This window comes from Geospiza fortis, unplaced genomic scaffold, assembly GCF_000277835.1.
Source record: "Geospiza fortis unplaced genomic scaffold, GeoFor_1.0 scaffold405, whole genome shotgun sequence".
Lineage (NCBI taxonomy): Eukaryota > Metazoa > Chordata > Aves > Passeriformes > Thraupidae > Geospiza > Geospiza fortis.
Genome location: NW_005054415.1, coordinates 58,060 through 70,854, shown reverse-complemented (window position 1 = coordinate 70,854; position 12,795 = coordinate 58,060). Strand labels below are relative to the sequence as shown.

The window sequence follows — 12,795 nt, the reverse complement described above, 5'->3', positions numbered from 1 at the left end:
CGGGCCCGGCCGCCGCAGGAACGGGCTGCCTGCCGCGGCAAATGTGCCGCTGGGTGCCCCTCGCTGGCATTACCGACAGGGCTGCTCGCTCTTACCTAATCCGGTGAGAGCAACGATGGAGGGAGATTTTTGCCCATCCTACGGCTTCCCCTTAAAGATGAAAAGGCCGGGGACCTTCGTGCCTTCCCCTTCTCCACGGTTTTAGAAAGACGGGAGACAACAGGGTTTGTAGTGAAAGGCAAAGCATCTCAAGTATTTCTTCAGGAGAAGAACAAAGTTTCTTTTCCAGTGGTGAGCTGGTGGCACTTTTATTTTATGCTTACATTAAGATAATATTTCTCCAGTGTTCTCCTTGCGCCCTCCTTTTCAACCAGTCTGGGTGAATATTGCCTCGTCTCTATAATGAGCAGTCTACTCATAGTCTAAATAAATAGATAAAATGATTTAATTTGTTTCAGGTGGCACATGGGTGTCTGTTAGGAAGTTCACAGCTAATTGGACTAGGTCATGAAGGACATGGGATATTCCACGCTCGGGACATAGTTTCAGTTGTCTGTTTATCTCCCTTCTAAACTGAGACTAGGACGGTGCATTCCAGAGGGGGAGGGAAAATGGAAGGGACTCTTCTCAACCCTGATTTAATCAAGCTGGTCTGCAAGAAGATTTGAGTTATTGGAGTGCAGGTACACTAATACAGAGGTTTTTAGGGTAAAGCTTGGATCTCTGGATTCGTTGCACAAAATTACTTTGAGGAGTACAACTGAAGTAAAAATCAAATGCTAAAAATTAAGTTATTTTCAATGGAAACTAATGTTCTTAAATAGCCTTTGCCCTTTTCACAGCAGTGAAAAGTCATAGAGTAAAGCACAAGAATAAGACCTACCCATCAGTGATACAATTTTAGAAATCTGTTGTCACCTAAGAATTCTGAACCTGATGAAATGATGGGCGTTTTTGACCTGAGAGTGCATGTCCAGATGAAGTAGCTGAACTGTTACTGTGCCATTTCTATTGATAAGGTTTCAATGCCATAGTCCAATTAGACTGTAGTAGGGGAGTTAGCTCAGAAATTCAGCGGCTCCAGCTAAGTAGGTGTGAACTAAGGAAAGTGAATACTTTAAATAACAAGAGTACTTTTCATACTTTGAGTAGAGTTGGTGCTCTTTGCTTTGTGTGAATTGAGAAATAAATCCTGCTCAAATGTCAGACACCTGCCTCTGATGTGGAAAAGGGGAGCATGTGCCCATATTCATGTGAGAAGCAACTCTTTGGTCAGAAAATTCAGAGAAATCAAATAGGACAGTTTTATGAACTGTGATCTTCAGATGAAACATTCTAGAGGACTGTGCATGCAACTGCTGTTAGAAATAGGATGTTCTTAATTTTAAGTTAGAATCACTTTGCTTTATTTTTTGTCTGTAGTAGTGCTTTTAGTCTTGGAACTGTCAGCTTTGAAAGGTGGACCAAGTTCTGCCAAATGGATTATTAGTGTCTTTTTAGCTTTAATGATTGTCTTATTTTCAGGAGCTAAACTGAAGCAGAATAGTCAAGGTATATGATATTTGAAATTCTTGACACATAAAGAACTCAGTTCTGCAGTTGTAGTGCATGTAGCCAGTCTGCAGAAGGCCCGAGTGTGCTCTGTGTTTGCAGCTGCTGCCTGTGGTTCCCTGAATTCCTGCTCAGTGCTGTCGGTGCTACCTGCTGCAGAAAGCAGCCGCACTGGAGTGAGGATGTTGGCAGGCTCGAGTTCATCTCAGCCATCACGTGGTGCCTGAAGCTCGGGATCTCAGCTCCAGAGTTTACAGTCTTAAATGTCATGAACACTGTAGATGCAGATTTTTTTTTTTTGCTTTTCTGATGCTTTGGTTTTTGAATGGAAATCAGCATTTAAAAAGGGAAAACTAGTTGTAAGTAAAAAAACTAGTAAGACGTTTTTGGGGGTTTTTGTGGGTTTTTTTTTTTACTTTGACAAAATACACAACAGAGACAAATTGTTGCTTTAATAAAATGCTTTCATTAATAAGAATGCTTCATTAGTAAGAAAAATTTGTTGTGAGCAGGTTACTCTTTTTGAAAGTGTACATACTGTTCCTTTCCTAAATGTTCAATGGCATGGTAAAAATATAATTTTGATGTGTGTTTTCTGTGTACATTATCACATTGTGGGCTAGAAATTGGGAGATATGCCTAAGTACTGTGTTGTTACCATGAGCTGTTACTTCAGGTTTACCTGAGATTTTGCTGTTAGCACTTAAAAGCATGTAAGCAAAAATCTAAGTCAGTGACCTGGGGCTGTTTGATATGCCAGGGTACATTCAGCTGTTAACTTTACAGTGGAGTTAAGGAACACAAAAGCCAGCATTAATGCCCCATTTAATAGTCTTTAAGTTTTGTACCACTAGAGAGAGAGAGAGATTCTAATTCTGACCCAAACTGCATACCACGTTTCTGTGATGGCCAGGACAACTGTTATACATATATGCCTGTTTGAGTGACTATAAAATGATGATTCTTTGTGTTATCATAGGAATAATGAGAGATTTGGTTACTAATTCCACAATACGTTAATAAGATAAAGTGCTAGATAATCACAGCTAACCAAATGGTCCACTTCTGATTTTTACTTGTTTTTCTTTATAGAAGCTGAATATGGAAAGTGAGGTTGTCTGTGTTTTCAGGGAGGAAGTAAAATGTTACTTAAATTATAAAATCTGTATTTGTCCTCTTGCACCTGGAAAAATTAATTATAAAATTACCATGGATATATTCCAGGGCAATTGATATAAGAAGAGCAGTAAATTGCTCTAGAGACAGTTGATGACCTTTTCAATTCTTTGGTCTGCCTTATCCAGAAACACACTTTTATCTCTTCTCGTAGCAATTGATGACCTTGCTGGACGTGAAGAAAAACAAGGAGAGTGTAGTGATAACTTGTCTGCTTAAAAAATTACTCATCCACTCCTTAAAAGTGAAAGAAGTTCTTTGAAGTGTGGTTTGTGTGGCTGGGGTGGTTTAACCCCAGCTGGCAGCTCAGTACCACACAGCCTCTCTCTTCACTTCCCCACCTGTGGGATCGAGGAGAGAATGCAAGAGTAAAAGCAAAAAAAAACCTCTTGGATTGAGATAAAGACAGTGTAATGGGTATAGGAAGAGATGCACACACTAACAGAGCAAATCAAGGAATTCTTTCACCACTTCCCATGAGCAAGGCAGGTGTTCAGCCATCCCCAGCAGAGCAGGACTCCATCATGCTTGGTGGTTACCTGAGGAGACAAATGCCATCACTCCAGACATCCCCCCTTCCTCTTCTTCCCCCCAGCTTTATCTGCAGGGTGTGATGCCAGATGGTCTGGAACATCCCTCTGCTCAGCTGGGGTCACCTGTCCTGCCTGTGTCCCCTCCCAGGGTGTTGTGACCCACAGCCTCCCCACTGCTGGGCTGGTGTAAGAAGCAGGAAAGGCCTTGACTGTGTGCAGGCGCTGCTCAGCAATAGCAAAACCATCTGTATTTATCAGCACTGCTTCCAGCACAAACCCAAAACACAGCCCTGTCCCAGCCCCTGCAAAGAAAATGAACTCTACCCAAAGCAAAAGCAGCACAGTGGCATGAAGTCTTAAAATATTCTAAGGTTCTTTTCTAAAATTCTTGCACATAGTATTGAACAGAGCAAAAAGTAATTTAGTCTTTACAGAAAGACAACAGTCACTTTTCAAGATTTTTTTTAATGCTGTCAAGGAGGAGCATTAGAATGCCACGCTTGTAAGAGTTACTTTCAAGTACACGTTCAGATGAAGTATGTTGAAGGAAAATTATTCTTAAAATTTTGCTAATGTATGGATTGTGGGAAGGTTTTAACTGGAGTAGGAGTATTTTAAAGCAATTTGGTGTTAAACTGCAAGAAGGAAAGCTTGAAAATAAATTGCATAAAAATTTTTAGAATTGGTGTCTAGCTTAGAAATGTGCATGTGTTAAAAGGCTTATCTTTGTTGTTTGTTTGCTCTGTGTTACAGATCTTTCACGAGGGAAAGTTACATGTCATATATATTTTACAAGGGGATGACAACTGCAATGCAAGGCATCTGTTTTGTAAATCTTGGTACAAGTTGCTTTATGCTGAATTGTGATGTAGGTATTAGTTTGAAGTGGGGTTTAAAAGTTTTTTTTTCCTATGATTTTTTCAAAAGTCATTGTTATTCCTAAAACCTGTGGTTAGTTGTTGTTAACACATGAGTGTTAGGAGGAGAAATCATAGCAGGTGTAGCACTGCACAGGCTGTGGCACATCCAGTGGGCAGTTCTGCTGGGCTGCATTACCTTGCAGTGTTGCTGCTCCCATGGGGATGTGAAATGGAGCAGTTTTAGTCCCAAGGTCAGTTGAAAAGTGAACCTGTGAGGAGCGGGGGACTGTTCCCCGTGCCCTTCCCAGGGCAGCTGGCACAGTGGGACTGCGAGTTTGCCTGCTGCAGGAGGTGCCACCCTCTGTCACCGCGCCTGCCCTCGGGTCCCTGTCAGGGCAGGCTCAGAGCTAAGAAAGGACGGCTGGGCCCTCCGTTGCCTCATGGTTTGGTGCTTCCTGGGCTGCCAGGGGAACTGCTCAGGTGCTTGTGCAAGACTGGTCTTGTTGAATACGTTACCTTAAAGAGAAAGAAAACCAGGGGGTAAAAAGCAGGCAGCACAACCACTCTGTTTAGTGGCAGCCTGTTTTTGTTTATTGCAGAAATGGTGGAATTACACTCCAGCATCCTCTGTGTGTGTGCCTGGTGTCATGGAACCTGTATCTGGTGGGACATTCTTCATGCTATAGATAAACCATTTTCTTGTAGTGCTGTGTGAAAGCTCTTAAGAAATATTGTAAGTGAGCAGTTTTCTTAGAAGTGCTATTAAAATATTTAAGAACCTTTAAAATATGGCATGTTCCTACTTTGAAAGGTAGTGTCTGTAACTCCTTTCTGTAAAAATGGACTCTTGATTTTTTTTTTTTTGAAACCTCATTACCTTCTGTCTTTTTTTTTTTTTAATTTAACCAACAGGGGTCTGCTACAGTTTTATATTTTAATCTTCTTAAATTATCTAATGTTGTTTTGGAAATCATGCTTTGATTTGCATTTTTGTGTTGATACCTGTATGACCCCAGTTTAAGGTGTAAAAGAGAAACTTCTCATGTTTAAAGCTGATCACTTTTGCCTATATTTGAGCCTTAAGTTTTGCTCCTTTTCACAAGGTGCATATGCAATTGTCTTCTTGTAAAGTCGTAAAAGTGCTCTCCTCGACTAACATTTTGGTTTCTGAGTGACTGTTTATTTTGAAATATATATGCACATGTATTTATATAAAAGTCTTTAGAGTCATAAAACTGCTTTCATTCACAGGAATTTTCCCCCTTTTTGTTCATGAAGGCATCAGCACAGTTGGGAGTTAATTTGTATAGGGTTCATCTCTCCATGGTTGATATCTGTGTGATTGCACAAGTGCCCTAAGGATGTAATTTGGAGACTGGTTGCACAGGTGTGACTAGGGAATCATTTGGCTGGCAGATGTTGATGGTGTACTATGAAATTTTAGTGTGGCTTTGTGCTGGGTCAAGTCCAATTATTTAGAAAGGAAATTTTACAGATTAAAAAATATGCATTCCATAGTAGAAGCTAAGATGGACATTCTTCCAAAACAGCGCCTGTAAAACAGTAATTTTAAGAGCACTTTTGTTCATATTAAAAACAGCTGCTGACCTAAACAGCTTTGTTTAAAAATAATGTGTTCTGCTTAAACAAAAGTTGTTGTTCCTTGTACAGTCATAATTCTTCCATGGATGTAAAGGTGCTCGTCTACTTATGGAGTTGAGTGTGGGGGAAAAGAGGATTTCATTGAAAGCTGTTCTATAATGTGCATATGGGGAAGTAGATGTAAGGTTGCCTATGAAACCTTAATTTTTTTATTTTCCACTTTTTTGAATGCTTGATCTTCCAGCCTATTCTGTTTTTAGACAGAATTTTCTGTTCTGCTTTAGACAGTGGTTCATGGCTAAGAGTTGATGTTAGAGATTCAGCGCTGCAACAGACTCACATTTTGATTTTGAATACATAACAGAAGAGAGGACAGTTTTTTGCAGAGAAAGACAGTGATAGGTCTTGAATTTAGGAAGTGCAGATAAAGAGAACATGAAGTAGCAGAAAAATATGTCTACTCCTGTCATTTCCAAACCATTTATAGTATCTTGTGTTTTAACTTCTGGTGCAGACTCAGGCCTGACTTCAGAGTGATTATGACAGAATTTTAGTTTTGTATGCCATGAAGCAATTCCCAAGCAATACAAATAAGTGAGATAGTGTGTACATTTTGCTTGGCATTTGAGATGTACCTGATCAGAATTTAATAGCAATAAAAGAACATGTAATTCTCTTGCCCAAGAGCTTTTTTTTCTTCTGAATTTAAATAACTTGCTTGACAATCTGGGTGCTGGACCTTCACAAAAGACGCTGAGGGATTTTTTTTTGATAATTCAAGGATCCCTCTAAAGAAAGGTTACTTTACTTTTCATAAAATCAGGAGGGCCTTCAGATTAGGTACAATAGGGGTGGTGAGAACGGTGTTGCCAATGTTTCCATAATTTGTGTCTTTGATGTACAAAATACTGGAATGAGCAGGGAGCAGTTATCCATATGTGAGCAGGAGTTTGAAAGTAAACAGTGATTGAAGTCTAATGATGGTGGACTACAAAAATTGAGATGTTGAGTAATTTAACAGTGTCTTTTAGTGTGTAATGATATTCAGTTATTACTGAAGTGAATTTGAATAGGGTCTAACAGGGTTAACTTGGTATCCTTATCAAGTAATTTCATTCCTTTTTGCATTAATGTGTCAGACTCACAGCTACTTGTGGTAGTTGAAAACGTGTAAAAGGCAGGGAAGTACTGGCCTGTGGTGACTCAGAAACTCGTGACAAAACAGGAACTAGCCCCAGGTCTCCCTTGCCACAGACTTGTGCTCTGCACCACTAATCCTGAGTTTGGTTGGCTTTTTTTTGAAGGTTTCAAGGAATGCTCAGTCTTTTCATGCAACATGGTGGGCTGTGACATCAGCAGCTCCACCCAGCTCTGCTCTGTGCTCAGGTTGGACATTTCCTGGGATTGCTCTTATTTGGGAGTTAAAGCTGCATTTCAAACCTGAGGGTTTGATGAGAAGCTGTAGAGCTGTTGCTCTCTGCAGCAGTGTAACCAGGCTTGGCTGCCGAGTTCTCAGTAGCTGAGTTTGAGAATTTGATTAACATTTTAATAATGATTTAAAAAATATTAATTATTGTGGCAATTGAATTTTCATGCAACAATATTACATTTCAGAATTGATGAGTGGGGAAAAGCTAAGTCACTGCAATAAAACAGAATTGGTTCTAATGGAGGCACATGGGCTTCAAAGAATAGGTTCCAGAAACACAAGGCATGCAGAAAATGGGAGTTTAAAGAAATGAAGTACTGAAAAGTGTGGAACCATCAGAAATGCAAAAGTCCCACTGTAGTTTTGTACTTCTTTTACTTTTACACAGTCTTAAGTTCAGTGCTTTCTGTTTTCTACCTGTGGTATATCAACAAAGTACAAAAACCTGTGGCCCACCTTACATTGCCACAGCTTTCCTTTTGAATTAGTATGCATAGTAGGAAAATTTCAGTTCCAAAATTCGTAAATGTTGGTTTTAAAAATACAGACATGATCCTTTACTTATAAATGTTGTGTATTTTATTCTCCTTGTGGTGTATGTCTTGTGGCATTATCTTTATCAGATATTCTTCTAAAAGTTCTTGCTTTTGAAGATTATTTTAAAAAACCAGATTTGTAAAAACTGTCACTCAGATAAACTAGATATTCTGTAGTTTAATACCAGAGGTTCTGAAAAATTCATGATTTCTGAGGTGTTAAAAGTTAGGCTTCCAGTGCCACTAGAGTGTGTTCTGTGGTGCTGGATGTATTTGTGTAGGATCCATACCTGACATGGCTTGTGGCACCAAGGTGTGTACTCTGCAGTAAGTATCTTGATTCTTCGAGCCCTCCCCTACATATTTGCCCTCCTGAGTTTAGATTGCCATACTTTACACAGACTCCACTGTCATCGGGGCTGCATACAGGAATACAGAACAAGTGAAGGATCCCAAGAAGAAGTGGTTATTTAAAGTGGAAGTATGTACAAACCTAAGCAATGAACAAGGTGCAGGCATCTTTATAAAAGCAGTCAATGTATGTCATCATATCCTGACCTCCTACAGAGGGGCTTTCTGTGTCATGGGTCAGTCTCCTTCCTGTAGGGCAGCCTTTATTTGATTAGGTCTAGTTATTTTGATGGTCTGCTCCCTAGTGCTGTTAAGTTATGCAGGAAAAATATTGAGCATAAAATAGGTCTTGAATTTGAATTGGAATAGTTATCACAGAAAGACTTGGTAAGTGAAGACACATCAAAGTCCAGGTACTTCTTTTAGTTGAGCCTTACTGAATTCAGGTAAGAGCTTCCATGCCACACCCTCCTCCTGTGTCTGCCACAGACACAGGAATGGTGATGCAATATTGCATGGCAGTTACAGCATGCACTGAAGACTATAGGGTTTGCAAAATCAGACTGAGGAAAGAAACACAGCCCCCAAATTGTCACACATGGTAGGATTTGCTGTTACTGTTTATAGAGGGGGTTGGGGTTTGTTTTTTTTTTCTTTCCTTTTTAAAAAAATTCTAATAGAGTGTAATTGTATACAGAGCCCATCTATGATGCCTTGTAGAACAATTGAGTGCTTCCTGTTTAGAGACTTCTGAATGGCAGTATGTGTTAGAGCATGAAAAATACCTTGCTTTCCTCTTTTCTGTTGCTCTTACTAGTCCACTCTGTAGCTGATCCTTCTATGTGCCTGCCTTACTTCCTATTGCAGCATTGTATGTCCAGAACTTTTAAAAAGGTAGCTGTCTCCCTGTGTTTATCGATATTACTGGGCTGAATTGTTGAAGGATGATTCTGATTCAGCTCAATTCAGTGTGTTCTGTGCACAGTGAACAGAAACTAGATACTACTAAAAATAAAATAAAAATCTTTTCCCTGTCACTTAGTTTGCATAGAGTTATCTTTTTTTTTCATATGAAGTTTTCTTTAGTTTCTTAGATTCTCTGGTTTTTGCCATCCTTATTTTGAGACAGCAGGCTGCAGACAGGCAGGCTCCTGGTTGGGTTTCTCAGAAGGCTCCTGGGGCACAAGTGCCAGATTGGGTCCATCCCATGGTTTATGGTGCTGTAGGGTCCCTGTGGGGGCAGCTCTGGGTGTCCTGTGGCAAGGAGAGCTCTGGCCACTGGCTGCCTGCTGATCCTGGCACTGGAGATACAGAGCTGGGGAAGGAGGGAAGAGAAGGCTCTTGTCAGACAGCACCACCAGGTGCAGTGCAAGACACAGCCTGGAGCAGTGTTTCTCTATCACCAGCTTCATACCTCTCTGCTAGGTGGGATTTGGCAGTGTCACAGCAAGACAAGCTATTTGCTTGTTTTTAAGAAGGAAAAATATGGTTAAGTCCAATGTGGAAATGGTCCATGATCTTTTTAATGCAAGTGTTTGGTTTTGGTTTGTATTTAAAGAGTGGCTTTCCCCTGTGTTTTTGTTTAGCTGTATATAGTTTCAGAATGAAATCTGGGGGTTTATCAGGTTTTTTCGCAGAGTTGTTCCTCAGCTTTCCTTCCTTCACAAGGCTGGAGTACCATAGCAGCGTGGGCTCCAGTGTTCTGTGCAAAGGTGGATGCTGAAGCTCTGTTTGAATGGAGAAAGTTATTCACTTGTTGGAATTGTTGAAGTTCTTTGTTGCATTTAAAATTGAACACTTCAGTCATAGTAGTTGGTTACTAATGTGATTTTGATGTGGTCATTATATGTCTTCTACAGGATACTGTTCCTTCCTAATTTTACCTTATAAAGTTGTTGGAAAGAAAATGTTTAACAGCTAGGGAAAAACCTCTCCTGGGCTGATGCTGAATATTCCAGCACATCTCCACAGGAGAAATAATGAGCAACAGCGATGAGGCAGAAGTCAAACAACAGCACTACCAAAGTCAGGTGTTTGCACTGAGTTAGAAATAGGTCACTCTGATTTGGCGGGTGTAACAATGCTGTTGGCGTTTCCATGGCTGTGTTTGTGTTGTGTTTGTGTCTGCATCTGCCACGTGGGGTGTGCTGAGCTCGAGAGGGTCAGGACAGGCACTGCCATGGCTCCATTGGGGATTGTGAGGGAACACGTGTGGGACACATCAGAAACATGGGGTGTCAAGGACTGGGAACTCACTGCCAGTGCTGGCCACAAAGACAATTCCATGGTTATATAAATCTGTTGGGATTTCCCTTCCTGGTGGTTGGAAAATTGGGTTGGTAAGGAATGTCTTGAGGTGCAAGAAAAAAGCTGCCTGCAGTTTCAGGCAGACTGGGTCACTGCAAGGTAGAGGGAAATGGTCTAATTGTGTATGAAAAAGAGATGAACTGGACAGATGATATTTTGGCAAAGGAAATAATCAAGTCTTGACTCAATTTTGTTTATTTTGGTCTCATTTTATAGTAGTCTATTACATTGGATTGATCTGGCTTTTGCTTGTTATGCAGGAAAAGAGAAGCCCTGAGGTGTCTGAAATAACAAATAACATAGTTAAGGGTACCAAAGAAAAGAGTGTCTGCAAGGGTTGAAAAAAATCCTAATTCATTAGTCAAAACCAGAATGTATAGAGACTAAATTGTATTATATAGTTGATTAATAATTTATGTCATGAACTGTCTTCTAAAATTCTGAAGTAGGCCAGCAAGTCCAGAGGCTGTGTCTGAGCAGGGGTGCACATGTCTGTCCAGGCCTGCGTTTGATCCTAACCATGCCAGGCCCTTGGGATCCAACATCTCCCGAGAGCTGGGAAAGAGAAACTGATACACTGCAAAAGGCAAAGCCTTGGGCCCTAAAATGTCGTTGAAATTAAATAAAATTAAAAATACTAGTTTCTTCAAAAATATTGGCAAGCTTTTCTCTGATATGTTTTATGTTTAATGAGTATTTTCAACTTTTCATTTAGCTTTTGGGTTTTGATATTCTTTGGCTTGTGTCACACCTTGAAAAAAGTAACTTGTCAGTGTTTTTCAGAACTTCATCCTATTCTCATTTCCAGTGCTCTCTAGCAGTATTGTGTGTAAAAAAGTCTTATTCTCAAATATGAATGTACTGTTGAAAAAGATGAAAGATTTTCTATTACTTTGTTGGTGGCTGTAATGCATTAAGAGTGCATTTTGAATGGGAGTTCCTGAACTGAGTTAGTTTTGAAATGTTATAGAAAAAAATTATGTTATTGCATCACATACAGACAATTTTTAAAATTTTCTTCTGTCCTTTTATTGCTCATATGAGACTTTTTCCCTTCCAGCCATTAAGATGACTATACATAACTTTTGTGGGGTTTTTTTGCCCAGTTTAATATTCAGTTACTCTTTCAAAAGCTAGCTAAAATGCTAAATTCAAGTCTAATCTATTTGATATGGGTGAGGATATGAGAGAAGATGTGCTATTTGATATGAGAGAAGTGGATGATGCTAAGTTGAATTTGTCAAAGGTGCCCTGCATTCCAGTGAAGCACAGATGTGATTTTTAGAATGTGTCTGGAGCTAACACCTTGGTAAGGTGAGAAGGGGGAAGAGTACCAGTCTAGTCCTGTTTATCCTTGATAACTCCCTGGCATATGAGGCACATGATCCTTTTTAACTTCTTCAGACTACTTTCTGTGCACCTGTGCCTCAGCAGAGCTTTTTAACCAGTGGTTTGGTTGTGCCTTCCATTCCCCAGGAGTTTGGTTCTGTGTCCGGGTCCCAAAGGCTTTGTCCCGAGGCGCAGCGCAGCCAGCCAAGCACGGGGCAGCAGCAGCTGCAGCCTGGCCAGGGGCCGGTGGCTGTGCTCTGGGGACACTGCCACACGGGGGGTGGCCTCCTCGCCACATGCTCTTAGTTCCTCAAAAGCTGTTTCTATGCAGTTTTTCTTCAGCTTTTCTGTTCTGCTTGTAAACTTTCTTGACTCTTACCCCTGGTGGGATGCTGTGTGTTGCGCATTTGCGGGTGAGACTGAAGGAAGCCTTGTATCGAGTGGGCAGGTTTTCTTTGTAGCAATTGGGCATTATTTGCAGGTATTACAGTGCTGATGGAAGTCTTCTTGGAAAGGACTTGGATTTCAAATAGTAGGAAAGTATTTTTAAAGATAATTATCTTTACTCAGATTTTGTAGCCTTACTTTTTATGTGACCACAACAGTTTATCTCCGTGTGTTTGTTCTGTTGCCTCCACTGGAACTTGTTACTTCCATGACCTTACCATCATTACATCAGCGTTCCATAATGTCTAAGCTTTTCTGAATGAAGTGTGTGCATCAGGCAAGTGTTGACTTGGCTTCCAACTGCTTTATCCTTTTATCTGTTCTAATTTTTTTAATAGTCCAAGTAGATAATCAAATATGCCACATCGTTTTAGTTCTGTTGGTCATCTCTTTTCCTTGAGGTTATGCTTTTGCTTAATTGAATAATATTTATACAAATAGAGAAAATTCCTGTTAAATAGGACTTCACAGACCCATAGTGGAAAATGCTCATCTGAGGAATATCCTTGAAATAGGAGGAAGTGATTTTCATGTCTTAGAAGAGTTTTGAACGGAGGCTATAGCTTTTTCAAGCAGTTATTTCGGGGGAGGCGGAGGGCTTTCTCCGTGCGCACGTGTGAGGCTGGGCCGGGCCGCGGGCACGCGGGGGAGCGGCTGGGCCGGCCGGGCGGGGC

General features: G+C 40.5%; 1 protein-coding gene across 2 annotated transcripts in view; it reads left to right on the top strand.

The window, feature by feature from the left end:
- Positions 1–139: 139 nt before the first annotated feature.
- Positions 140–12,795, top strand: part of SIAH1 (siah E3 ubiquitin protein ligase 1) — a 17,443-nt gene continuing 4,787 nt past the window's right edge. Inside the window, exon 1 of one of the 2 annotated variants that reach the window (XM_031061472.1) lies at positions 140–291. The gene's annotated coding sequence lies outside the window, so the exon portion shown is untranslated. Of the gene's footprint in view, positions 292–8,616; positions 8,640–12,795 lie in introns of those variants that run through there. The other variant, XM_031061473.1, reaches the window with a different exon arrangement.